This window comes from Triturus cristatus, chromosome 6, assembly GCF_964204655.1.
Source record: "Triturus cristatus chromosome 6, aTriCri1.1, whole genome shotgun sequence".
Taxonomy (NCBI): domain Eukaryota; kingdom Metazoa; phylum Chordata; class Amphibia; order Caudata; family Salamandridae; genus Triturus; species Triturus cristatus.
The window spans coordinates 814,532,139-814,557,706 of NC_140589.1; the positions used below are offsets into that span (position 1 = coordinate 814,532,139).

Consider the following 25,568-nt stretch of genomic DNA (forward strand, 5'->3'; position numbering starts at 1 on the left):
CAGCACATGACATGACAACTGCCATGTTGGAAGGGGGGTTATGTCTAGATTAGACCGCGCCGTGTGGAAAATAAACAAAACCTTGCAACAGTCCTTTTTGAATAAATATTTCCCACTATAAGTACCCTGTGATTTATAATGAAGTTTGTTTGAGCCATCAATAATTGTCATCAAAGGAAACAACATTGAAGCAGGCATATATGGATGAATTCTCTCCCGCTATAAGTATCTCAGTCTTCCCTACTATTGTATCTCCAGGTCATCAAACAGTTCCATGATACAAAAAACAGCTGAAAAAGAATTGGTCCACGTCAAAATCAGCATGTCTGGAACTTGTCTGTAAAGAAAGTGAATGAAACCATAAACTAGAATGTGTAATTTTTCAAGCTGTTTATGGCCTCATCAAGAGGTACTAGTAATGATAACTGTAGGAAAGTAGGATCTGCTTTCATGGTTACCCTCACTTTTTGCCTGGTGTCATTTTGTTTTTGACCTAGTCTGCTTGAATCCTATTAATCAATACCCCAGCGACTGTGCTCTCTCCCCTAAACTGGTTCTGGTAAGTACTTTGGTACCTCCACAATTGGCTACTGGTGTACCCTTTTAAGTACCTACTATATGGTGCTAAGGTACCCAGTGTATAGGTACTGCAGGGATCTACCATGGGCTGCAGCATGTATTGTGCCACCCATGGGAGTCCACTTAAACTGTGACTACAGGCCTGCCTTTGTGCTTGTACCTCTCATGATAGGCACTTAAAACCTATAAGTCACCCCTATGGCAGGCTCTTCAGTCCTGAGGGCAGGGTGTTTGGTTACAAGTGTGAAGGTGCCCTGCATAAGCAGGACACCCCTACAAACCCCAGAGTCGATTCTCCAGGCTATGTAAGTGCGGTCATCCATTTTAAGACATACAGTGGACATCAGTCATTACGAGACATCTAACTATATAAAGGCTGCATCGAACCTGGTCATGGTTTATATCAAACATGTTAGAATCCAGTGTTGGAAGTATGATCCCATGTACTGGGGTAACAGCCTTTCAGTGTCTGCAAGCAAGCTAGTGCTGCTGCCGACCACAGACACAATTCTGCCCTCCTGCTGCTGAGCTGAGCTCGAGCAGAGGAAGGGAGAAACAAGCATCCTGGGACTGGTTTCTGGCTAATCAGCCATCATCAGCCAGGTTAGCTTGAATCCAGTGACAAAGTGAGCAAGGGACCCACGTCTGGGCATACCCTGCCAACTTAGGGCAAACAAAGCAAAACCAAAGAGGATGATGGACGGAGTGTTGAACATTGCAAGCACTCACCCCCAGTCAACTGACGTGGGTTTAATCCATCATCATTCTTTAGCTCACTCCGCCACCCTAGTTCAGACATGGCCATATGCAAAAAAAAACAAAAAAAACGATGGATTTAGGCCCAGATCGCTGTACTGGGCTGAATGTATGACATTGTTCTGCATTCTGTCCATCAATAGTTCTTTTTGCATTTGTCACCCCGAGTGGGACGGGTATGCTCAGACATGAGTTCCGTGCTCTCCATGCCACTGGAATCAAGCTATCCTGGCTGAAGAGGGGTGAATCCCCGAAACCGGTCCTAGGATGCTTGTTTCCAGTCCAGGGAGGACCTGACCTGGCAGTTCGGGCTGGAATGTTCCCACTGGGCACAGGGTCAAGACTGATATGCATTTGGCTGGGTCCAAACTGGAATGGCATGGTGAGCAAAAAAACAATGGATTTAGGCCCAAATCTCTGTACTGGAGTGAATGTATGACATTGTTCTGCATTCTGTCCATCAATAGTTCTTTTTGCATTTGTCAACCCGAGTGGGACGGGTATGCTCAGACGTGAGTCCCATGCTCTCCATGCCACTGGAATCAAGCTTTCCTGGCTGAAGAGGGGTGACACCCTGAAACCGGTCCTAGGATGCTTGTTTCCAGTCCAGGGAGGACCTGACCTGGCAGTTCGGGCTGGACTGTTCCCACTGGGCACAGGGTCAAGACTGATTTGCATATGGCTGGGTCCAAACTGGAATGGCATGGTGAGCAAAAAAACGATGTATTTAGGCCCAGATCTCTGTACTCGGGTGAATATATGACATTGTTCTGCATTCTGTCCATCAATAGTTATTTTTGCATTTGTCACCCTGAGTAGGACGGGTATGCTCAGACGTGAGTCCTGTGCTCTTCATGCCATTGGAATCAAGCTATCCTGGCTGAAGAGGGGTGAAACCCCGAAACCGGTCCTAGGATGCTTGTTTCCAGTCCAAGGAGGACCTGACCTGCCAGTTCGGGCTGGACTGTTCCCACTGGGCACAGGGTCAAGACCACAGGGTCAAGACTGATTGGCATATGACTGGGTCAAAACTGGAATGGCATGGTGAGCAAAAAAACGATGGATTTAGGCCCAGATCTTTGTACTGGGGTGAATGTATGACATTGTTCTGCATTCTGTCCATCAATAGTTCTTTTTGCATTTGTCACCCCGAGTGGGACGGGTATGCTCAGACGTGAGTCTCGTGCTCTCCATGCCACTGGAATCAAGCTATCCTGGCTGAAGAGGGGTGAAACCCCGAAACCGGTCCGAGGATGCTTGTTTCCAGTCCAGGGAGGACCTGACCTGGCAGTTCGGCTGGACTGTTCCCACTGGGCACAGGGTCAAGACTGATTTGCATATGGCTGGGTCCAAACTGGAATGGCATGGTGAGCAAAAAAACAACGGATTTAGGCCCAAATCTCTGTACTGGGGTGAATGTATGACATTGTTCTGCATTCTGTCCATTAATAGTTCTTTTTGCATTTGTCACCCCGAGCGGGAAGGGTATGCTCAGACATGAGTCCCGTGCTCTCCATGCCACTGGAATCAAGCTTTCCTGGCTGAAGAGGGGTGAAACCCCGAAACCAGTCCTAGGATGCTTGTTTCCAGTCCAGGGAGGACCTGACCTGGCAGTTTGGGCTGGACTGTTCCCACTGGGCACAGGGTCAAGACTGATTTGCATATGGCTGGGTCCAAACTGGAATGGCATGGTGAGCAAAAAAACGATAGATTTAGGGCCAGATCTCTGTACTGGGTGAATGTATGACATTGTTCTGCATTCTGTCCATCAATAGTTATTTTTGCAGGCTTATCTTAGAGGCAGTATGTAAAGCATTTCCAAATAACCAACAGTAATACAGTGTATGCACTACAAAAGGACACCACACCAGTTTAGAAAAATTAACACTATTTTTATATAATTTAAACAAGACCCAAAAACGATTTTAAAAAATCCACCATACTATACATAAAATTTCACAATTAAAAAAAATACGCTGATTAAAAAGAGTTTCTTGTGTGGATAGCTCCGTCTGGGCTACCACGGCGCTGTGAGCACACAAATCCAAAACAGTTCTGTCTGCCGCAGAGTCGCAGGCCAGCTACGGTGTTGGGAAGACCCGCAAACAGTACCTTTTAGAAATGCAGGGCGCTAGTGACCTCTGGGTCGAGTCTCCAGGGACACGGCGTCCGCAGGTGTCGGTTCCGGAGGTCGGTGCAGGAGTCGTCGGAGGCCTTGAAGTTACTTGCGATGCAAGTCGAGCTTCTCTCTGATGGAATCAGGAGTGCTGGCAGGCGTCGGGTGCTGTGGTGCGAAGCCCAGCGGCGTGCCCCCAGGTCGTGGTGTGAGCAGCGGCTCTGTGACGGCCTCAGATGGCGTCGTCGGTGAGACCAGGGTCGCGGTGCGAGATGAAGGCGGTGCTCGCCACGGTGCTAGCAGGTCACGGTGCAAGCAGCGGCGGCGCCGTTGCTGAAGCGCTGTCGTCAGCGGACAAACAGGAGTCGATGGTGCCAGCATCTGTGGGCCAAGGCTGTGGTGTGGGATGAGGGCGGTGCGTCGTGTAACTTACGAGTGGTGCCCCCGAACCATGCTGCCAGCAGCGGCGTCGATCTCGGCGGGAAGTGGTGGCATCAGGAAGGCCAAGGCGTCCTTGTGAAGCAAGGCGGTGCGGAGTGCGGTGCCCACAGGTGGCGGTGCGAGCAGCGGCTCGGGGGCGGCATCAACAGGCGTCGTCGGTGAGACCAGGGTCGCATTGCGGTGTTGCAGCGGTGCTCTCTGCGGTGCCAAAGCTTCTGCATGAAGCGAGGCGGTGCGGAGTGTGGTGCACACAGGTCGCGGTGCAAGCAGTGGCTCAGTGGCGGCGTCAACAGGCATCGTCGGTGAGACCAGGGTTGCGGTGCAGCATTGCCCTCTGCGGTGCCAAAGCTTCTGCGTGAAGCGAGGCGGTGCGGAGTGCGATGCCCACAGGTCGCGGTGTAAGCAGCGGTTTGGTGGCGGCGTCAACAGTGAGACCAGGGTTGCGGTGCGGCGGGGACCTCTGCGGTGCCAAAGCTTCGGCGTGAAGCAAGGCGGTGCGGAGTGCGGTGCCCACAGGTCTCGGTGCAAGCAGCGGCTCGGTGGCAGCGTCAGCAGGCGTAGTCGGTGAGACCAGGGTTGCGGTGCGGCGGTGCCCTCTGCAGTGCCTTCAGGTCATGGAGTCGGCAGCCGCGTGGTAGACATCGTCGAGTTGGTGTTCTTCGGGTTGCAGCATAAAATACACTGTCCCCAGTGCTGCGGGTCGAAGAACTTGAAGTCTTTGCTGTTCCTGAGACTTCGTGAACAGGGGACAAGCTCTACCTCAAGCCCTTGGAGACACTCACAAATTAGGTAGCAGAAAGTCCAGTCCAGGCCTGTCCCTGCCCAAGACAGAAGCAGCCACTGCAGGTCAGCCCAGCAAAGCAGTTGTTCCTTTTCGCAGCTTCTCTGGCTCTTCTTCTTGGCAGTCTTCTTGTTCCAGATGAGTTCTAAAGTTCAGGGGTCTGGTACCCGATATTTATGTCCAAAAATCCTTTGATCTTTCAGGCAGAGGGTGTCTGTGCCCAGCCAGAACCAGTTTGGTCATCTCTGGTGTGAATTCCTGGCAGGAGGTGGAGACAGCCTTGTCAGAGGCAGACCAGGCCCTTTGAGCTGCAAGGAAATCTCCTCCCCATTCCCCCATCGCAGCCCAGGTCTATTCAGTCCTTTCCTGACCTACCTAGACCATCTGGAGCCCCTCCGGCCCCCCAGCCTTCTGTCATCCAAAACCCGGACAGGCAATCCACATTCCAGAAGAGGCACACGGGATGACTGAGCAAGAAAATACCTCTTTTCTAAAAGTGGTATTTTCAAACACAGAATGTAAAAATCACCCTCACTAAAAGATGCATCTTTAGATTCTGAGTTCAGGCATACTAAATTCTATTTTCTTACCGAATGCCCTGGGCCAGTTATGTTTATAAGATGTTATAAACAAACCTCCCATTCTATCCTATGGGGAACTGGTAGCCTTGCAATAGTGAAAAACGAAATGGGCTGTAATTCACTATTAGGACATTTCACACACACCAGGGCATGTCCTACCTTTCACATACATTGCACTCTGCCCACAGGGGTACCTTGGGCCTACCGGAGGGATGTCTGACATGTAAGAACAGGGAAGTTTAGGGACCGGCCAGTGTGTGCACTGGCCAAGTCAACAAGGCAGTTACACTGTGCGCAGACTCTGCAATGGCAGGTCTGAGTTACCGTTTTCAGGGCTAGTCATGGGGGTGGCACAACAAGTGCTGCAAGCCCCCGAGTAGCATTTGATTCACCGGCCCTGGCACACGCAGTACACTTTACTAGGGGCTAACAGGTAAATCAAATATCCAATCATGAAAACACCAATCCATAACACAATTTACACAGAGAGCATATGCACTTTAGCACTGATTAGCAGTGGTAAAGTGCCCAGAGTCCTAAAACCAACACAAACAAGTCAGGGAAAGATAGGAGGAAAAAGCAAAAAGTTTGGGGATAACCCTGCAAAAAGGGCCATTTCCAACAATTGGGCTGAGGTGGTGGTGCTTTCCAGCACCACCAGGTAGCATTGAAGGGCAGAGATGGTGCCCTCCTTGCATACTCCAGTTTGAGCCAGTTCCGGAAGCCTTGGTTCTCGCTCTGGGGCTCCTCCCCTCTATCCAGCCCCTCCTCTGGGAGGGACTGCTGAGTTTTCCTAACCCTTTCCTTAGGGAATATAAGGGCACCTCTGTGGGTGGGTCCTCAGATTCGTCATGGGACCAGACTCAACCCTGAAACTACGTCACTCTTCAGTCATCTGGACACTTGGACTTCTTTGGACTTTGACTGAAACCGAGACTGCACCTAGGAAGACTCCTGCTGCTCCTGGTCTCGCTGTTCTTCAAGTCTTCTGCATCGTCTGTGTTTCATCAAGGTTCTCTGAAAGACCTGTGGGCATCAAGTACACCCAAAGAAGTCTCCCTTGGAGTAGAGGAATCACTCCCCGCATCTACAGACAAGACAACAAAGCTAACCAGTTTGCTGCTCCTGTTGGCCCACGGACATCCACAGGCTCAGCAACACAGGTGGTGGCTCTGTGGTTCCCTAGAGGTCTAACCTGTCTTGCACCTCACTTCCTGAAGCACAGAGTCCTCCCTGCATCGTGGGCCTCTGACTTTGGAGAGCTGCTTGAGGTCCTCTTGCGACTCCTGTGCCTCCAGCCTGTGGGTCCTCCTGAGGGTCTTCCTTTGCTTCAGTGGGCTACCCTGCTTGCTCGTGGCCTGCTTTGACTCTCCTGCACTTGATGAGTCCCTTGGACCTTTGCTGGTCCCAATGTTGGTTCCATTTTGTTTTCCATGCCAGTTGCCGCTACCAAGGCTTGCTAGTGCTCCCGTCGGAAACCGACCACCTAGACAACGACACCCGACTTGGGACAGCTTGTGAACAGCCCCTGGTCTTCCTCAGCGTCAACTGGTCCTCGCAGCTGCAGCAACAAGGTCACTGTCATCTCCTCTGAATCTCCCGACATTGGTGACCAATATGCTTCTGTGCCTCCTGGTCACCTCTGAGTGGCACTGACTCTGTCCCCTCTGCTTGCAGGTTCTTTCCTTCCAGAATCCACCCTAGGATTCCACTGGACTCCTTCACAGTCTTCTCTGGAGGCATCTTTGTCAAAGTCACCCATTGTCATTTACGGCAGGTTCCGACGTAACTTCACCCCTATGCATCCAGCTTCCCTGGTGCAGGTAACTTGGTTCTTGGGCCATCCACGGGTGGGATGGCTCTTCAACCTTCCGTCTTCCAAAGGGTTTCTTCTGGGTCCTCCGGGAAGTGTCCTTCTTCTTTAAAACTGCAACTGTGACTTCTCCATTGGGCACGCAGCTCTGTTTCTGCTCTACATAGAGCCTCCATGGGGTTCCTAGGTACTTACGATAGGTGGTTCCTTGCTTCCCCAGCTCCACTGAGTCTTCGAGTCCAAGTCCTGTCCTCCTTTGCAGTTCGCATTCCACTTTCTTAATATATGGTTTGGTCTCCCCCTGGAGACCAGTGTATATTTGTGCTACTTACCTGTTTATTTCAAAGTATTCTTGTGTTGATATCTCTGGGTAGGAGATAAACCAATGTATTAGTGATTGTGTTGTGTAATAAATAGACTTATTTTTATATAAACACTGTAAGGTTCTTTTTCATTTAACTTAAACTATTGATTAAAGTTGGTAAATCAAGCTGTTTTACAATCCTTCGAGATAAGCCAGAAGGCTGCTCTCCACAGCTACCACTTTGAGCGCTTTCTATGGTTATCAAAGATCACAAAAATCACCATAAGGGTTGTCTGGAGTAGGGCAAGGTGCATCACTTAAATAAGCGTGCACCATATGCTAACCCTGCCTTCTACAATAACTCTGAGTACAGTGAGGTTGATTAGTTTGGGACTCCGCACAGTTATGGGCAGCAAAGACTGCAACTGTCTCCTTGCAGGAAAGTGAACAGACTAACCACGTAGGTGCATACAACTACACCGAGCAACAAGCATCCTAGCATCAATCTGAACCACATGCTGTCACATCTGACAGCTCTAATGGAATGCAGCCATCTCCGCTAAATAGGTCTCAGTATCCTAGATGCTTTTTGGGGGCTAATCCTCCTTCATCTCAACTATATATGGACGTTGTGCAGTAGCTGTAATTCTTATTGTTGGTTGCTGTCAATATTAATTTAGTTAATGTTCTGTTTAGCGTTTTCCTTTCTGTATCTTGGGAGGAAAAGTAGTGTTGAGCAGCATGCACTGGGTTATCTCCTACCTCCACAAGGCCATTTGGTTTTGCTTAGTGGCATGGGCTGTTTAATAAGTATTGCAGAAAGCTTGCGCCTCAGCACTTCCCTAGCAACCTCCCAACAGAACGGACTGTTTCAATGTGATCCTTTGCAATGTGGCCTAGGACCTGACACTTCAATACAAGATCCATCAACTTTAGTCTCCTTTGTAATGTGTGATTGTAGGGAGCAAGACCTAGTCGAGGGGCTGGGGGGCATAAAGAGTGAGGCTTTGGACCTCCTGCTCTGGCTAAGCAGCCCTTCAACAACAATAACCCTTCCATGGACGTGAGGAAACAAGAACTTCTGAAGCGCGCCGAGTGGGCGCATTAAAGGCTGGTCACTTTAGCCACAGAGTGGGGCGTGAGACTTGAGGGCTGGACATCATTGAACATAATCGCTGCTGTGTGCGCCAGGAAGCGGGGACATCTGAGGCATGCCAAACGGGTGCACAAAGGTCGGTCACTTTACCCACGGGGTGACAAGGTGAAAACCAGGCCTAGAGCGGGCCCGTCTGCGACCAAGCGAGGCCGGGGTGGGCCACCTCTCTTGGCTTCTCCATCAATTACCTGATTTACCTTGGGACCCTCAAATCGAGTAATTTGCAGGTAGAACTCTGTCCTACTATAAATTTATCTTTGTTTCCTCCTTTAAGTCCCCTTATATGGGGAAAAGAAAGGATGTTATGTCAAACTTAATAAAAACTCCAGTATGCCAACCACTTCCTCAATTACCAACTAGTTATGGATGCCATTAACTCAGATTAGTCTTGTTGAGTAAAGAATTGATGCAGTACAGCATTTCACTACGAATCGACTCCCTATAGTTTGTGAACCGACATAGCTAACAGAGCCTCTGGCCTTAAGTAACAAAGTCAGTGATGGAGTAAGTGGAGGACATTTTTCAACAACTTGACCTCATGTTGAGCATATGAGCATCCATTAGTGATAGTGAGGCAGTTGCCTATAATAATTCTTCACCTGCAGCAACTCTATTCCAGTAGTTTCCTCAGATATCGCTCACAGATCAGCAAGTCCTCCTTCCTCTAAAAGGAAGCAAAAAGAGGGTCACTTACAAAATCCTCTGGATGTCCAAACATCAGCCCACACACTAACTATACCTGTAAAGAGTTTAATGCGGAGGGGCAAACATGTTGGGAGGCCCTTTTTGATATCAAGGTCATTTGTTTGCAGCTGATGAATCCTAGTAATATTTTGTTTAAAACAGTTGAGGCCATGCTGAGCGACTTCCATAAGGAGACTGAAGGATACTTTAACACCTTGGAAGACTGGATTTGCCGGCTAATTCCTAAACAGCAGTTGGACATATACTTACCGCCTAGGCAGTCATCTGCTCCTAATAGTGTCCATAAGAGTATCACAAACCAAACAAAGGGTAACTGTTCCAGGTATGGGCGCAAATAGTCACCCACAAACAAGAGAAGGAAGGGAAAGGAGCAAGAGAGTAAGATCCTAGGTCTAAATCTCACATACTAGAGGCAAGTGCAAGTCTTTTCTCTTGATGCCCTCACACACCCCGAAGGATGTCATGCTTCATCATCGGGCGTTTGCTCCTCGTCGGGCCGGCGCTGCAATGCCCTACGGGTCACCCGAATGGTCGCTTTAGCATAGATATTTTGTTTATACTGCCGTATGATGAGTGTGGGTATGAGAAAGAGGGTTCTAAGAGAACAGTGAGTGGGTGAGTGAATGGTAAAACTGGCTAAGGATACCAGAGTGAGTAAAATTTTATGTATAGGTTATCTTGTCAGGTTAAAAAACCGGTAGGTCGTGAGTTACTGATAGGGCGTAATGTGCCTTAGTAACTAAAGGGAACCCGTAGGGCATTGCAGCGCGGGCCTGACGAGGAGTAAATGCCCGATGATGAAGAATTACATCCTTCAGGGTGTGTGAGGGCATCAAGAGACAAGACTTGGGCTTGCCTCTAGTATGTGAGATTTAGACCTAGGATCTTACTCTCTTCCTCCTTTCCCTTCCTCCTCTTGTTTGTGGGCGACTATTTGCACCCATACCTGGAACAGTAGCCCTTTGTTTGGTTTGTGATTAGCATAGGGAGCACGGGTACTGGACTACGAGCTCCTAGTCTCCCCCTCTTGTTTTTAGGTCTCGCCTGACCCAGCGCATGCGCTGATCTTGCAAGACTTTTTGTGAGAGCTCAAAGAAAAATGCCACCATAGCCAGCCTAGAGCTACAGTGCATGTGCGCGGGCGCGCACTTAGGAGCAGAGGCTGGCAAACCTCGTCATGCTGATTAAGTGCCCGCGATCACTTTTGCGGCGCCCCTTTGATGTTCTCGTTCAAAGAACATCAAAGAACCTGTTGTGTTAATGCTTTGCTGCGCCCGTTAACTTACAATGTGCTTTCTCTTTCCACAAACTCAATATTTGTGTTTCTTTATTTTGAGATGCTTTTAGTATTACTGTTTTGTGACTTAAAGAACATTAAGGAAATGTTACTGTGAAACTGGACAACGTTCACAGTGTTTATTTCTGATTGCAGCGGCTGCTTCATGTCCGTTGCACCATTCAGGGAGTCCTTTCGTTGGCGCTTTCATGAGGACATGATGAGGAAGCTGGAAACTTTTGGCACATTCTCTTTAAAAGCACAGCATGTTGGCGACTGGTTAATCGATTAGACCTATGTAATGCTTTAGATCTCAAAGCGCTATGGTGGGTGCAGCAGTTACAACTCATGAAATATGGGGTGCAACTCACAAGGAGGGTCAGGTTTGAGTGCACATTGGCTGCAATCGAACTCTTAAGATGATGGGCTGTGTGTATCCATTATCAGTACTCAGTCTTCGCTAAGTGATCTTGTTTGGTTTGTTGTTGTGTTAATGCTTTGCTGCGCCCGTTTGACTTACAATGTGCTTTCTCTTTCCACAAACTTGATGTTTGTGTTTCTTTATTTGAGATGCTTTTAGTATTACTGTCACACACACAACCACACACACAACCACACACACACACAACCACACCCACACAACAACCACACACGTACAACCACACCCACAACCACACACACAACCACACCCACACCCAGACACACAACCACAACCACACAAACAACCACACACACAACCACACCCACACAGCCACACCCACAAACACACACACACAACCACACCAAGCATTGGCATAGCAAATAGGTCTTGCCTTTGGGACCTTATAAGTGTTTAGCTACGCAACAGTTGATGTTTTGCACCAAGGATATTGTGCTGCATAACTAAATACTTAGAAGGTCCCAAAAGCGAGACCTATTGGCTATGCCAATGCTTGTTAAGGAAATGTTCTTCTTTTTAGATCGACCCTGGGCAGGGCATGCACTGCTGTGAGGCATGCAGTAGTTGAGTATGGCTTTGAAGCCCCGCCCACTCTCCGCCTATATTTTTAATTGGCGTGTGTCATTGCCCTTTGTAAACGCTGGCGTCCGAGTTGTTTTTAGGTCTCGCCTAGGCAGCGAGCATGCGCTGCTCTGGCGAGACTTCTTGTAAGGGGCTTCAAAAGCTCACCACACGCTCACGCGTTTGGTTTTGTTTTCGTTACAGGCTATTAGCCTTTGCGTGCGTCTTTCTAAGAAAGACAGCACACAATTGGGCAAAAGTGGGTGCATGTCCCGCCTTTGCTCCGCCCACGGCCTATTGCTTGCGGTTACCAGCACGGGCGACATCTGTTTTAAATTATCGTGCCCTGACGCGTGCGCGATAATAGAAAACAGATGTCTCGCTGAGGTGCGCGCACCACTCGCAAACTACCACGAGTTCTTTCCGTTCTAACATGGCCACTGGACTGGTAATGCGACCACATCTACTGCAAATTATACACCCTGTTTCAATGTATCGTTAAAGAACCATCTCCCATACTGCCTCACAATGTCTTGGTCTCTGATGTTCATGGCTTGTTTTAGGCGGGAATTTCGAGTTTATTCAACCAGCCTTGCTTTCTTTAAGGAATTTCCCCAACTGCACAATTGCTCAAAGATGGAACTCAGTGTACAAATAACATGTGCATATAAGTGCGTCTGGGGTAAGCCAGCGTGATTCGGACTGTTTATCGTCTTCTGTAAACAGGGAGGCCCGCAGGCACTCAGTGAGCTGTTGCCCACAGAACCCACAGCTGCCAAATGCTACAGGCCGTCAGGAGTTTCAGTCAAAACTGCAAAGGAGATCGAAATTATTAACCGTTTCCAAGACAAGCAGTTACATAAAGCTTCTGCAGCGTCCTTTTTAGACCTTGACGCACAGTCTGAGCACAAACAAGGATTTCGTTTTCATTTTAAGAGAACCTTGGGGACTGCTACGAAAATATAATTCCTGCCTCTCGTCTCACAAGTCAAGTCCCAAGATTCAGTAAACCATTCGCACTACGAGGGTTTGGCTCTTACCACCCGCAGCACTTGCCGCATGCAACACCCAAGCCCTGCTGGTAAGATGGGTAGTGAAGGCAGAAGGGCGTGGCGCATCTTCTGAAGGTGTCATGGAGTAGGTGATGAGCCCAACTTCAGCCCCCGAGACCCCGCTGATCGGTGGTGCTACCCTCTTCAGCTGTTTTACAGCTACAGGCACTTATTAAGTGAGATACTATTGCATCATAGCATAGATTTAGGATTATGTCCAGGTGACCAGGCAGGGGACACAGGCGCCACCCAACGGACTCACTAGCATGGCTTAATCCCCTCAGTGTACCACAACCATCCGCAACATCTCTATTAATAAATGAATTACAATAATAATGTAAACTAGCTAGCATTTGAGAGGTCTATTCGCCGCGCTGCCCCGCTTGTTTCTCCAATTAGCACGTTCAGGGTCGCCGCACTGCCCCGCTTGTTTTAATTAGTTTTACATAGCGTAAACTCAACCCGAAAGTTTTTGCAGTGCTGTGCGCAAGTAGGTTACATTGCACACGGTCACATTCATTTTTAGGCATGGGGAGAGATACTCTGTGATTTGCCCACAATCACAGGTTGTAAATTTGACGCCAGGACTCCAATATGCTCTCCTCCTCCCACCGAGCTCTCCCACACAGCTGGTTCGGCTGCTTGTTTTAATTAGCAGCTTGTTACAATAGTGGACGGCGGTCCAGGCTGAACGTGCATCTCTGCCGTTCCGTTAACCAATTACTTATTTTGCGCCATAAAATCAAGGCTGCAGTCACTCTTTCTTTCCCCAAGCCGCTTGTTTTAAAACGCTTTACATAGCGTAAACTCAACCCAAATGTTTTTGCAACACTGTGCGCAAGCAGGTTACATTGCACGCGGTCACATTCATTTTTAGGCATAGGGAGAGATACTCAGTGATTTGCCCACAATCACAGGTTGTACATTTGATGCCGAGACTTCAATCTGCTTTCCCGGTCTAAAATTAGCAGCCGTAGGTTCAGTGGTAAATTGTCGCTCTTCACTCCAGAACTCCCCAGTGGTGAAATACCAAAATAGCCCCATATTCTGAAGAAAATGGTAGCTTCTGAGGAGAAATAAAAAATGAAATAAAATCGACAATTTGGTCAAGTGTTCGTAGTCGAAAGCACATTGGAGCCACAAAATTGCAGAGCTCTGCTTTAAGGGCCCCCATAGCAGGGTCCAAAAGGTGTGTGTGATCAAAAAATCCTTGCGAGATTTCTGAAAATATTAATTAGTGCCGTCTGGCAAATAAGTTTCTTTGCGGCTTTGGGCATGATGTCAAAGAGCAGCGAAGCCTTAGGCACCTCTCTTGACTTATAGTTTTCCATCTAAGCAAGCACACACACGGAATCGCCCCCTACCGTTTTTAGGTCTGGCTTTTGACAGCTGAGACGTCAACCAGAGCCACTGGTTTCAGCATGTAAAAAATGTGGTCATTGTGTCTGCCCCATTCAACCATCTGCTCTCCTCATCCAGCCTTTTTCAGCCATTGGCTTAAGCCTTTGTCAATCATACCTTGGATCAGTTCACTGGGGCATTCACCTCTCACTTAATGCTATTTGCTCTTTGGGTGTATCCTTCTGCCTCACAAAAATGCATTGGGTGAAGGGAAATGTAAACCAGGAAACGATTCAACTTCATTAGGTGCAAGAACTAGGATATTCGAGAAAATCTGTTTGCGTGAAAAAATTGCACACACGTTATTTTCGAAAGCACTTGGTTGAAACCTGAGATCAGTGTATGCAGGGTGCAAAAATAATTGAATAAATACAATACTTAATCACCCAACCGAGTTTACCTACATCAGAAGGATGAAAGATGAACTGGCCCCACTAAGTGCCTTCTCTGTTACCAGCAAGTGCTGCATGGATCTGGACGGCAGGCCATTAACCCACTGAGCAGTGTTACTAGTAGCAGCCCTACAAGAAAACATTAACTCTAATCACACTTAGTGAAACGAAGGCAATAGATTCTGAGTTGGATGTTTTTAACGTGTTACACACAAAGTACTGAGAATTGGACAGATTCTGCCCCTCCCAGCACGTTTGCACCCTCGCCCCAGGTCATGCAAGTCCCTGCTGCAGACTTCAAAGATGTTTTACTGTCATTGCTGCAAAGCCCTGACACAGGCACATATTTAAGAAGGTTGGGCTGGATGGGGCAGCCCCTGCAATGTTCCCTCCACTAACCTTTTAAGTGTACACTCATTTTTAAGTGACTGTGCACGTAGAAAAGCCTAATCACCAGGTAGAAATTTAAAAATGATGTGAAAAGCTTGTGCTTCTAAAAGAGATGAAGGTCTGAGGCACAGATCTCAAGTTGTCCGAGGTCAGTTGCATCAAGTTTTGTTTTGCGCTTTGCATTCTGGTACTTGTAGTTGTGCTTTTTTTTTTGTTTTTAAACCTTTATTTACACATCAAGCTTTTTGCATTGTTATCCTTTTGTTTCATTTGGTTGCAGCATGAGCCTGGCTTGTTGCTCCTTGAACATTGCATGGAGCAACAATCCTCTCCGACCGGACTCAACAGATTTGGCTACCTCCCTATTACTCCTCTAATCGAAGGGTTGAAACTGGAGTTCCCCAAGGGTCAACCTTAAGTCCCCTCTTATTTAATATTTATTTAACTCCTTTGATTCGGCTGGCAGAGAACTGGGGTGCTAAGATTATGGCTTACGCCGATGACACCCAGCTTCTCTTCACCTGGAAAAAGGAGAACTTGTGCACCTCTGGAGTACGCCAATGCCTATCCTCTGTATTTGCCTGGCTAGCTAGAGCCTGCCTCAAATGCAATGAGGAAAAAACAGAAATTCTGCTCTACGGCCAATTTCCCACTGACTTTAAGGAGTCAATCAATCAAGAAAGCTTTATTCGATTTTCAAGATAAAATCATAAAAGCATACATTAAAAAGTACATGCATATATATACAAATAAAATTAATAAAAAGATTTTGTTTTTTTATATAATCAGAGTCAGTCAAAACAGTCCCCCGCTAATAAAAATTGTCAGTTGCATAAAGTGCATATTAGAGTGATTGCATAGAGTTCCGAAACTTGACAGCCAGCTTTAAAAAACTCGTTACTGCAGTAATAGTACATTCATTTACCAACTGTAGTAACCTAAACATGGCCGGTCTACATGTGCGAATTCCCCAGGATTTTAAAATTGGTTTCAAAAAAGACCCCCTGGGCAACTGATAAAATTTACAAAAAAGAACACAATGAATATTTGATTGGGCAGAGGTGTCGTCACAAGGGCATAGTGGGAGTTCATTTGACCAAGAATTACAGACAGGGAAAGTAATCATACGAAAAAAAAATCCAAATCTGAGACGAGTCAGAAGCATTCGGGCATAACAAGTAGGCTGAATTAACAAATAGTTTTGAAGCCCTTCATGCATGGTTATTTTCTGGAAATTTCTAACTGTATTTTTTGTTTTTTCCAGGTTCCATCTGTTAGTTATTAGATGATTTAAAGCCAACTCTCTTAGGGTCTTCCTGGATACCATTTCCATGCTAGAAGGCCTCGTAAAAAACTCAGGGTGGCCAAGATCAATCAGCATGTTTTTTACGTAAGTAAGCCATTTAATGTTGGTTAATCCATCGAGTTTGAGACAATCAGTGATTAAGTCTCTATTTAGTTGAGTCTCAGGAGTAACACAAATCTTATGCCTCAGCAGTATAGGCGCAATTTTAATGATATCTGAAATATACAGCATACCCAATTCAATATGTATAAAATAAGTCGATGTTGATTTAGGAACACCTAGTAGGTAGCGCAAAAACTGATTTTCTGTTTTTTGTAGTAGTTGTGGATTTTCAATGCCCCAAAGACCAGCTCCATAGGTGGCAGTAGAAATACATTTAGCCTTATAAAGTACGATCAGCTCTTTCACTGGTCTGCCACCTAATTTAGCTGAAAACTGTTTGAGGGCGCCTATTGCTCGGGTGAAGACTAAGTTTCTGGCATTGATAGCTGTATGCCAATTTCCCCTCCTATCAAAGTGTATTCCAAGGTAGGAGAAATGGTCTGTGGTCTCGATCCTCTTGTTATCTAAGAAGATTGAACAAGGCACTTTCTTTGTTCCGGGACCACAGGCCATCGTATATGTTTTTGAAATATTAATTTTTAGCCCTCGTTCTTTCATATAGGTTGCAAATTTCAAGACAGCCCTCTGGAGACCGATCTTATTCCGAGACATGATGGCAGCGTCATCAGCATAAAGGAATATTGGGGCCGGAGCTCCCAGAATCTTTGGGTAATCATGCTGTGATTCCATTAGATATTGGCCAATGGAGTTTATGTATAGGGTGAAAAGGAGGGGTGCTAAAATGCACCCCTGACGTACCCCTCTCTTGGTAGGAAATTTATCAGAACACTCGCCTTTATTTCCAAAGCGTACCCTAGCGCCTGCGTCGCTATACAGTGTTTTTATGAATTGAAGAACGTTAAAATCTATACCCATATCAGTTAGTATGGACCATAGTATCTCGTGGTTCACACAATCAAAAGCGGAACTCAGGTCCACAAATGTAACAAAAAGATTTCCCTTTTTTGCCTGCGTGTATTTTGATAAGACTAAGGCCAGATTTAAACTCTGTTCTATAGTCCCTTTGCCTGAACTAAAACCATACTGCAAGTGTGATAATACGTTATTTTCTTCTGCCCAAAGTTGTATTCTATTTAAAATTGCCCGTGCTGCTACCTTCATTAGTGCATCTAAAAGTGAAATTGGCCGGTAACAGGTGGGGTCATTTCTGTCTCCTGTTTTAAAAATTGGGACGACTATGGCTTCGGACCAAGATGGTAAGAACCCATGTCGATTTGAGTTATTTAAAACATTTGTTAACAGGGGAGCCCAAAGATCAATTTCAGCTTTGTAGACATCGGGACTCCGTCGGGGCCAGGGGCTTTGCCTGAAGGACTATCTTTGATTGCTTTTATAATCTCCGAACAATTGAAAGTTATGCCTATCGGGAATGTATTTAGCAGAGTTATGGATTGCTGGATGACTACCCCATCGATCAAGGAGTTGCCATAGTCAGGGTTTTCTGCTTTATCATATAAATGTTTAAAGTGATTTACCCAAATTTCTCCGTTTATGGCCATATCCATAGTGTCTGTCTGATTTTTCTGTAAATAGGGGGCATTTACCACTTTCCAGAAGGCTAAGTTATCCTTGGATTTGGAGGCTTCGAGTAAGGCCGACCAAGCCTCTTTCTTTAAAGTCTGTTTCCTTGTTTTTATGGCCAAGTTGTACAGTTTTCTGGCTTTACTGATCTCAGCAGGAGATTTGGTAGTTTCATGCAGTGCCCTTTTGAGAGCTTGAAGTGCTTTGGTACAGTTTTTATCAAACCAACCATGGCCAATTTTAGAGTTAGGTTGGTGCTCTCTAGTTAACAGTTTTTTAAGTTCGAATTGAATTTTTAAGAAGGAAGTCGTAAGTTCTGATGACTCCTCTGTTTCTGTCAGACAGGCAAGTATATCAGGTTGGCAAGATCCCATAAGACTATGTAGAAAAACGGCGGGATTAACCCTATCCCATTTTATGGAGTAGCCGTTTTTAGTAGCTAAGTTTATATTAGGATGGTACCTAAACTTATCTACAGAAGTATCGTGAGTCTTTCTAATTTTAAGGTTGAAGGAGATTGGGTAGTGATCACTGAAGAAAACGTTAAGTGTTTCCCAGGCAAAGACTAGTCCTTCGTTAGATAGAGATATAAGAGTAAAATCAATAATCGAGTTGCATCCCCGCCCATGAAAAGTTGGTTTAAAGGGATATTTGGGGTGCAAAGTTCGTTAATATAGCACAGGTTAAAATGAAAAAGCATATTGTTAAGAGTGTTACCCAGTTTAGAGTGGACGAAATGAGTTGGGTTGTCATCCTTATGTTTGCCAAGGCCGCAAATGCCATTGGAAGCATGTGGGCAAATAGTACAAGGAGTCTATTTGGCCCACTGAATCAACATGCCCAACGGGAGAGAGTGGGTTGGCCAAGAACCTGGGTATCTGGTTTGGAGCAGATTTATGTTTTCGAAATCAGATCTCGCGACTGGCGGGGACGTGTTTTGGAACCCTGACTACTCTTCGTAAATTCTTTCCCCTTCTTCCTCAAATGGCTAAAGAAACGGTAGCCAGAGCTCTGGTGCTCTCCCGCCTGGACTACTCAAACGCCCTTTATATAGGGGCTCCAGACTACTTGATCAGAAAGCTACAGGTAGTCCAGAATGCAACGGTGAGACTCATTTTTAACATCTCAAGGAGACTTAGCGTTCGCAAACAGTTGAAGGATCTCCACTGGCTCCCTGTGGCCCAAAGAGTGCGCTTTAAAACTTTGGTCCTCGTTTATAAGGCCCTTAATGGAACATGCCCTGCTTATCTAGCCAAAAGATTCACTCTTTACCTCCCGACCCGTCAGTTGCGATCTACCTCTAGAAAGCAGGTGGTCGTCCCCAGATTTAAAAGAGTTCGTCTGGGTGGACAATCTTGGACGGTAAAAGGAGCTCAATTGTGGAACGCCCTGCCTGACGCTCTCAGACACTCTTCCAATTTGTTCAATTTTAAAAAACTGCTTAAAACGCACCTCTTTCAAATCCATGAATAGCCGACCCGTTTTACCACCTTGATTCAGTTTCGTTCCCGCGCCAGGACAGTCTTGACTATTGGAGCGCGTTATAAATCTGCATATAACATAACATAACAATAACATTTATTATTGCTGTGGGCTGCCAATTTTACAATGCAAAAGGAGAAAAAAAAATTTGTGAGGTTTTCACACCTTGTGTGAGGCCATGAGAACTCTGCACGTCTGGAATCTGCCATAGTAGGCATTTAAGAACTAAGCTATTTTTAACATGGAATACAACATGTATTCCTGAATCAGACTGCATGACCCAGTGTGTAGCAATTGTATAGCTCTTCAGTTCCTAGCGGTCTAGCACCCAGGCTAATGTACTGCATGCCTAATCATTTATAAGGTCCCAAAGTCGAGACCTATTGGCTATGCCAATGCTTGTTGGTACATGATAAGAGTATTTCTATAAGTGCACCAAAAACACCAAAAGTAATGATGAATTCAACCCAGATCTGTGCCTGGTGGCGAGTGTCTGAAAAGTTTCAGCTCTCCTTCCATCTCCTTGTGTTCACTTGTATCAAGGCACTTGCCTTTCTATTTGTACATTAAAAAGCCTTGCAATGTGTCCATAAAAGTTTCCAGCGGAAAGCATGTATTCCCAATTCAAACTGCATGCCCCATTGTATAGCTATTCAATCCCTGGTAGCACAGAACCCAGGAAAATATAAGGCAGTGCTAAACACTTATTAAGGTCCCAAAGGCCACTGTACTCCAAACCAAAAATGTAAATAACATTGTCAACACCAATAGCTTTAACTCTCCCAAATGCGAGACCTATTGTATTGCAAATGCTTGTTTTTAGGGAAGACAGCGGGGTGCATGTCTTTTAGGTGTGGACTCTTCATATGACATACGGACTGGGAACAAGGAAGTATAATCAAAATTATTTAATTCAACCAGCATTGTATTTGCTTTTATATAGCGCATACTATCGGATGAGGTCTGGAAATAAAATAATTATTACCAACTAATGCAGTCAGTTCATAAAACCATGCTAGATTAGAATAATTTGTTTATTTCATTATAACTGCAATGTGTTTTGGATAAGTACGTGTATGCAATTTGAAAAACAAAAACATTTTTTAACTCAGCTGAGCCACAGCTACGAGGCATACTTAGATTTGCTTAACCTCGCATCTGTAATACGAGCGCCCCTGTATTAGTCGTTGATACAGATAAAAAGTTGTTTCTAAAAGAAAATGAAAGGTTCACCCGCACTTCGGTAGCCCAATCATTCTGAGTGGGAACTTAATTTGGAAATGCAGGCCAGTTAAACTACAGAAAGAATCGTCTTTTTCTAATTCAGTTATCCCCCTGGGAAGCAAAATTCAAACATGCACGGTTACAAAACGGCTGTCTGAAAGGCAGAACATTTGAAATGTGCTGTTGCAAACGAGATAGATACTCCCTGTGATTCTGGGCAAATCACTTAATGTCCCGTGACAAAAAAATTAATTTGACCTTGTGTAATCTAACTGGTGCTCAAGCGTTCCAATACATTCGGGTCTAGTTCGAACTATTATAAAATTGCCACCAAAAAAGTATTCTATTATCGCTTTAAGGTAAATTCATCTGGGCTTTGACAATTAACAAATATCTCTCTTAGCATCTCCGTGTAATTGAGCCCGATTTGATGGGAGGGGGCGCGTTTGTTAACGTAGAAGCGTGCTGGGGAAGGCTGCGGCGATCTCATGCCATGATCCATTGAGTCAGAGACACGGAGATCTCAAATAACCATCACGAAAAAAAAAATCAGTATCTTTAAAGAAAATGAATCCAAGCTGGGGCATTCCAATTACTAGTTCGCTCTGGGAGTGCATTTCGGTGTCCGTATCCGTGGACCTTCTGCAACTTTGGCTTGTTGAGAACTTGAACCATCATGTGATCAGCAACCCAAGACGTTACATCAGTGGTGCCTGCGAGAAGCAGAACGAGCAGCGGAGTTTCGAAGCAGGCCTGGCGGTGAAAACGTTGTGGCTCTCTTCTAGCATGCTCTGTGGCCTCCAAGCCCAGGCGACACCCTACTGCTGAATGCCGCTCCCTAACGTGAGGCGCGCGCTTATATACCAGTGGCGGGTGGAGGGGCGCAATTAATTATTCATAGAAGGCGAAGGAACAACGACTTTACCGTCATCAAACACGAAATTTCATTAACTGGGGCTGCTCAAAATAGAAGCGGCGCCAAGAGAACAGCAACGCGTCCGCCTCAGAGCGCAGATTTTTAAACGCTGATTTATTTATCTTTAGAAACAGAGACAGTTATTCACCCCGCCTCCCCCCAACCCCGGTCGGGCAGTCTTGCCACGCCCCCTACTCCTGGTACTGAGCGGCGAAGGTCTGGGCGCATGCGCAGTGCTGGGTTGCCGTTAGCCCGGTTCTTCCAGCGGTGGGGGCGAGCAAGCGCCGCCGCCGCCAGGCACAACGGTATCACCGGCAACCGGCAGCAGAGCGAGCAGCCCGGGGGAAGCAGCTGTAGCCCCGCCTTCCAGGGAGCCATGTGAAGCTTCTTGAATCGGGGAGGAAAGGCCGAAGCAGGGTCTGCTGCGGGGGTGAGTGTTGGCCGTGTCAGGGGGTGCATGGCAGGAGAAGAGGGGTGCACCAGCAGACTGGGTTACGTGTCATTGACTCTCATAGATGAGTATTGGGAGGGGCTAGTTTCTGACATCCTCTTCATCACAAGGCAATGAAATGAACGTGATAAAGCTTAGCTTAGAATATATATGCATTTTGTATATAATATGTATTGTTTTGTCCTTTTTCTTGAGTTGTAATAATTAGATGTGTACGTTTTTAAATAATATATATAGGTTATGCGTATGTGGCTTGTGTATGGTTGTCGCTTTCTTAGTACACGCCCCTTCATCTCCACATCTGGAGCTGTGTCTGGCGGCCTCTGTGGCCACCTCTGTTGCCCTGAACTAGAGCCCCTTCGGTCAGGCGAGGATTCAGAAAACAACTTCCCAGTTGTTGTTCTGTTTTGAGTCCTAGTTCACGCTTCGCCTTAAAATTCTCAGTTGCCAATTTTCTTCTTTGTTCCCCATCGAGCTCCACTAGGCCAGTTTGATTTGAAGGGCGGTGACCCAAATACTGATGTCAAGTTGCCCTTGCTGGAAGGCGCACATTTACACATCATCCCGTGTACATTATACAAAGAAAGGGATGCTGCAAGCACCAGAGGGTCTCTGCAGACGTCATCCATTTTTCTTTTTTTTCTGTTTCCCTGCTGATGTCCACAATGCAGTTGGCGTTCTGCTGTTTTCATGTCTATCGAAATAAGCTACACATCTGTGTCAGATTGGCTGCCTACTGCTAAAGTCTTTTTTACAGATGAAGCAAACGTATATTCTTAAGACCCTGTCCAAGGTGCGAGGTAATTTCTATTGTTGCGATTGTAACAGCGGAGCTACAATCGCCTCTCGAGTATTTTAATTCTGGTACTGGCCCCCTCCTCGCCATCTAACTTCGAGCACCTATGTAGGATGTAGCTCACATACTCAAGGACAAAGTACACTATCTAAGGGGGATGGGGGTTCTTTCCTGCCGGAGAAAGGAAACAAAGCACACGCTGTGCGCTCCGACATGACTGAGGGTGATTTGCTGTAGATGAATGAATAAGAGGGTTCAGGGAGGAAGTGAGAGACATGCTGCCTCGGAGGCCACTGACAACTCAGCAGGCGATGCGCATCCTGTGATCTCATCTCTGTGCTGCTTGGGGAAGTAGTCACCCTCCAGGCTTCTGTCCCACCCTCTAGCATACTAGCCAAATTGAAACCAGCCCTTGTTAAGACTTCATCATCACTGTGCGTGTGCCCTGCTCGTCATATATTTGCGCGGATCAGGGGCCTGAAAGGTCATTTCCAAACAGGAACTGGACAGTCATAAATAGAAATTGACAGCACATGAGTACTAATAGACCCATCTCTAAACTCTGCTAGTCCACTTCAAATCGTAACTCCATTTGTGAATAGTAACTCCACATGTGAATAGTAACTCCACATGCAGATGCTTGGTTTCTTCAGATACCTTTTTTCTTGCGCTTGTTTCATATGGTCATTTTGCCATAGTTTTTCATTTTTGGATATGTTTTTATTGATGTGTCTCATAAACAACCAAAAGAGCAAACTGATGCTTTGCAAAATTTCTCCGGACAATGAGATTATACTGCTGGAAAAATGTTGACTGATTTAATTCGGTGTAAAATTTTCAAATAGCTTCATAACACTGCAAGTCTCCTTTGTTCTTTTATCCATGTGACTAGAGAATTGTAGAGGTGGACATGCCGTGGTTTGTACATTTTGTTATCGCGATAGATGCCTGCTGATTTCGGCACTGGTTGTGGTATGGTTTTACAATAGTTTCAGTTGTGTGGCTTATTTTCTATCGTTTGCGGATATTGACTTTTTACCTAACTTTGAGTGTCTGCTTAAAATGCCTCTGAATTTTGAATTTCCCCCGCTTTACTATTCATGAATTATGATACACCCTTCTTGGTAGTGTTTATTGATAGATGTAATAGAAAAAGCAGGTTTAAGTCGCCAGGTATATTCACAAAACTTCACTTGCCCCTTTGGCTCAACATGTCAAATGTAATGTACCTGACAATTTCATGATGTGTGGCTTAAAATAGTGAAGTCATTCAAATGTGTTCTTGACTCTTGTTTCTTGATTTATCTGATAATTGCGAGTAGGTGTTTGCTTGGAAATGGGGTTTTGGAAAATTAGCATGAGTTTCAACTGGTCCTGAGCGCCTTTAGAGCTTTTATGTGCTGTAAATATTGCTATATCTCTGGCTGATTGCTCTAGGCGAATGAAATATGTTTAAATAATTTACCATCGTTAGTTGATTTCATATTTTAGTCTACACTAAGTACTTTTCCGCCGTTACTTGCACTGACATTCTCATCACTTTCTGTAATGCTTTACTTTCTGTCTAATAATTTCACTCACAGTTTTGTTTCCTTGAATCTCCAGTGATGAAACTATATGCCTGTGTGCCCATTACCCCTTTCCCACTGCATTTGGTCATCCAATGACGAGGCTTCTGTTTTAAAGAGCAGTGTTTTGCTACATCACTCTGCTCGCTTGTTTTGTGATATAGTCTGGGATGGGGCACTGAGCCTGTATTTTGTTCTGGTGAAAGTTAATGTTTTTGTTTATTGGATAAATGGAAGGAGAGGTTACATAGGCGGACAGACAGTAAACTGATTTCGGCTAAGCCATTAATATTAAGGATTATGTAGCCCAAAGAAAGCTGCTGTGATGTAGAGGTGAGAGGGCCGTCTTGTTTGTTGGAGAATGAGTTTGGATGTCTTTTCCAGCAGCTTTGGCACTGGACATCATCAGCACTGCATTGTAGCTGGTCATGTGAGTAAGATGCCCTAGGTGTAGCAACTAGAGCTACTGAAGGCGTGTGTAGTGGGTCCCAGCACATTAAGAAATTCATTAATAAGCCAGGAGAAGGTGTGAGTTCTGTGTGGATTACATGGGTGGCGGTGGAGCAGAACAAGATGGAGAGGTTTCCCCTTCTCCGTCTATGGAACAGAGCAGAGGAACGCAGGACCGGTGAATCTGAAAAAAGCACCATCAAAATATCACTAATCGTTTCCTCCTGATCTTCGGAAGAACCTTGAGAGTAAGGAAGTAAAGCAAATGTAAATAATCTGTATCTCAACGTAATGCTATGCAGTTCAGATCCCAAACTTTCATATCTTTGCTGTAGAGCAGAAAACTGAAAACATGGTGTTGTTTCTAGAGGCATGAATGTCCAATCAAAGAGCCTTAGCTATCATTAGTTTGTTGGAATAAATCCTGATATAGCGAAAGAGGTGAACATTTGATCAGGGAGTCATCAAGTGTTAACTTTGATCTGCACAGTTTGAGAGATTCAGGCCACCTCGGACAATAATTTGTACTCTGGGGAGACTGTCCCCCTGCGATTTACATAGGGTTTCATCACCAAATTTGTCCATGCTGATCAAAAGTGAAGTTCCCTTCAGAAGGGCACAAGCATCTACTGGCATCCAACCAGGACCCAGCTCTCTGTCCAGTGTGAGAGCAGTATCCCAGCTGCTGAGATTGAGATCTTTTGTTATGACATAGGTGTCTGGGGAGGGGTGTATCCCGTCTAGGACTTTGCTTTTGATTACCATTATCTCAACGTTTTGAGTAAGTAAAGATGTGCAGGTAATCATGTTATAAATATTTTTTGTTTGTGAGTAAGTGTGTGGAAGTAGTTTCTTATCTGTTTGTTTTGTGTGTATGGTCAGTGTTTGAGCTGTGAATACACGGTGTATATGATGCAGTGGGATCTGATCAGCTAGTAGAGAGTGTGGGATGTTTTTTAGATTAGTGTTGTGTTTGAGGTCAGTGTGA

The 25,568-nt window shown here is 45.7% G+C and overlaps 1 protein-coding gene across 5 annotated transcripts in view; it reads left to right on the forward strand.

Annotated features, from left to right (window-relative positions):
• The first annotated feature begins 21,541 nt into the window (after nt 1-21,541).
• Nucleotides 21,542-25,568, forward strand: part of CEP170 (centrosomal protein 170) — a 428,342-nt gene continuing 424,315 nt past the window's right edge. For all 5 annotated transcript variants that reach the window (XM_085611407.1, XM_085611409.1, XM_085611411.1 and 2 more), the window contains exon 1: nt 21,542-21,745. The gene's annotated coding sequence lies outside the window, so the exon portion shown is untranslated. The remainder of the gene's footprint in view (nt 21,746-25,568) is intronic.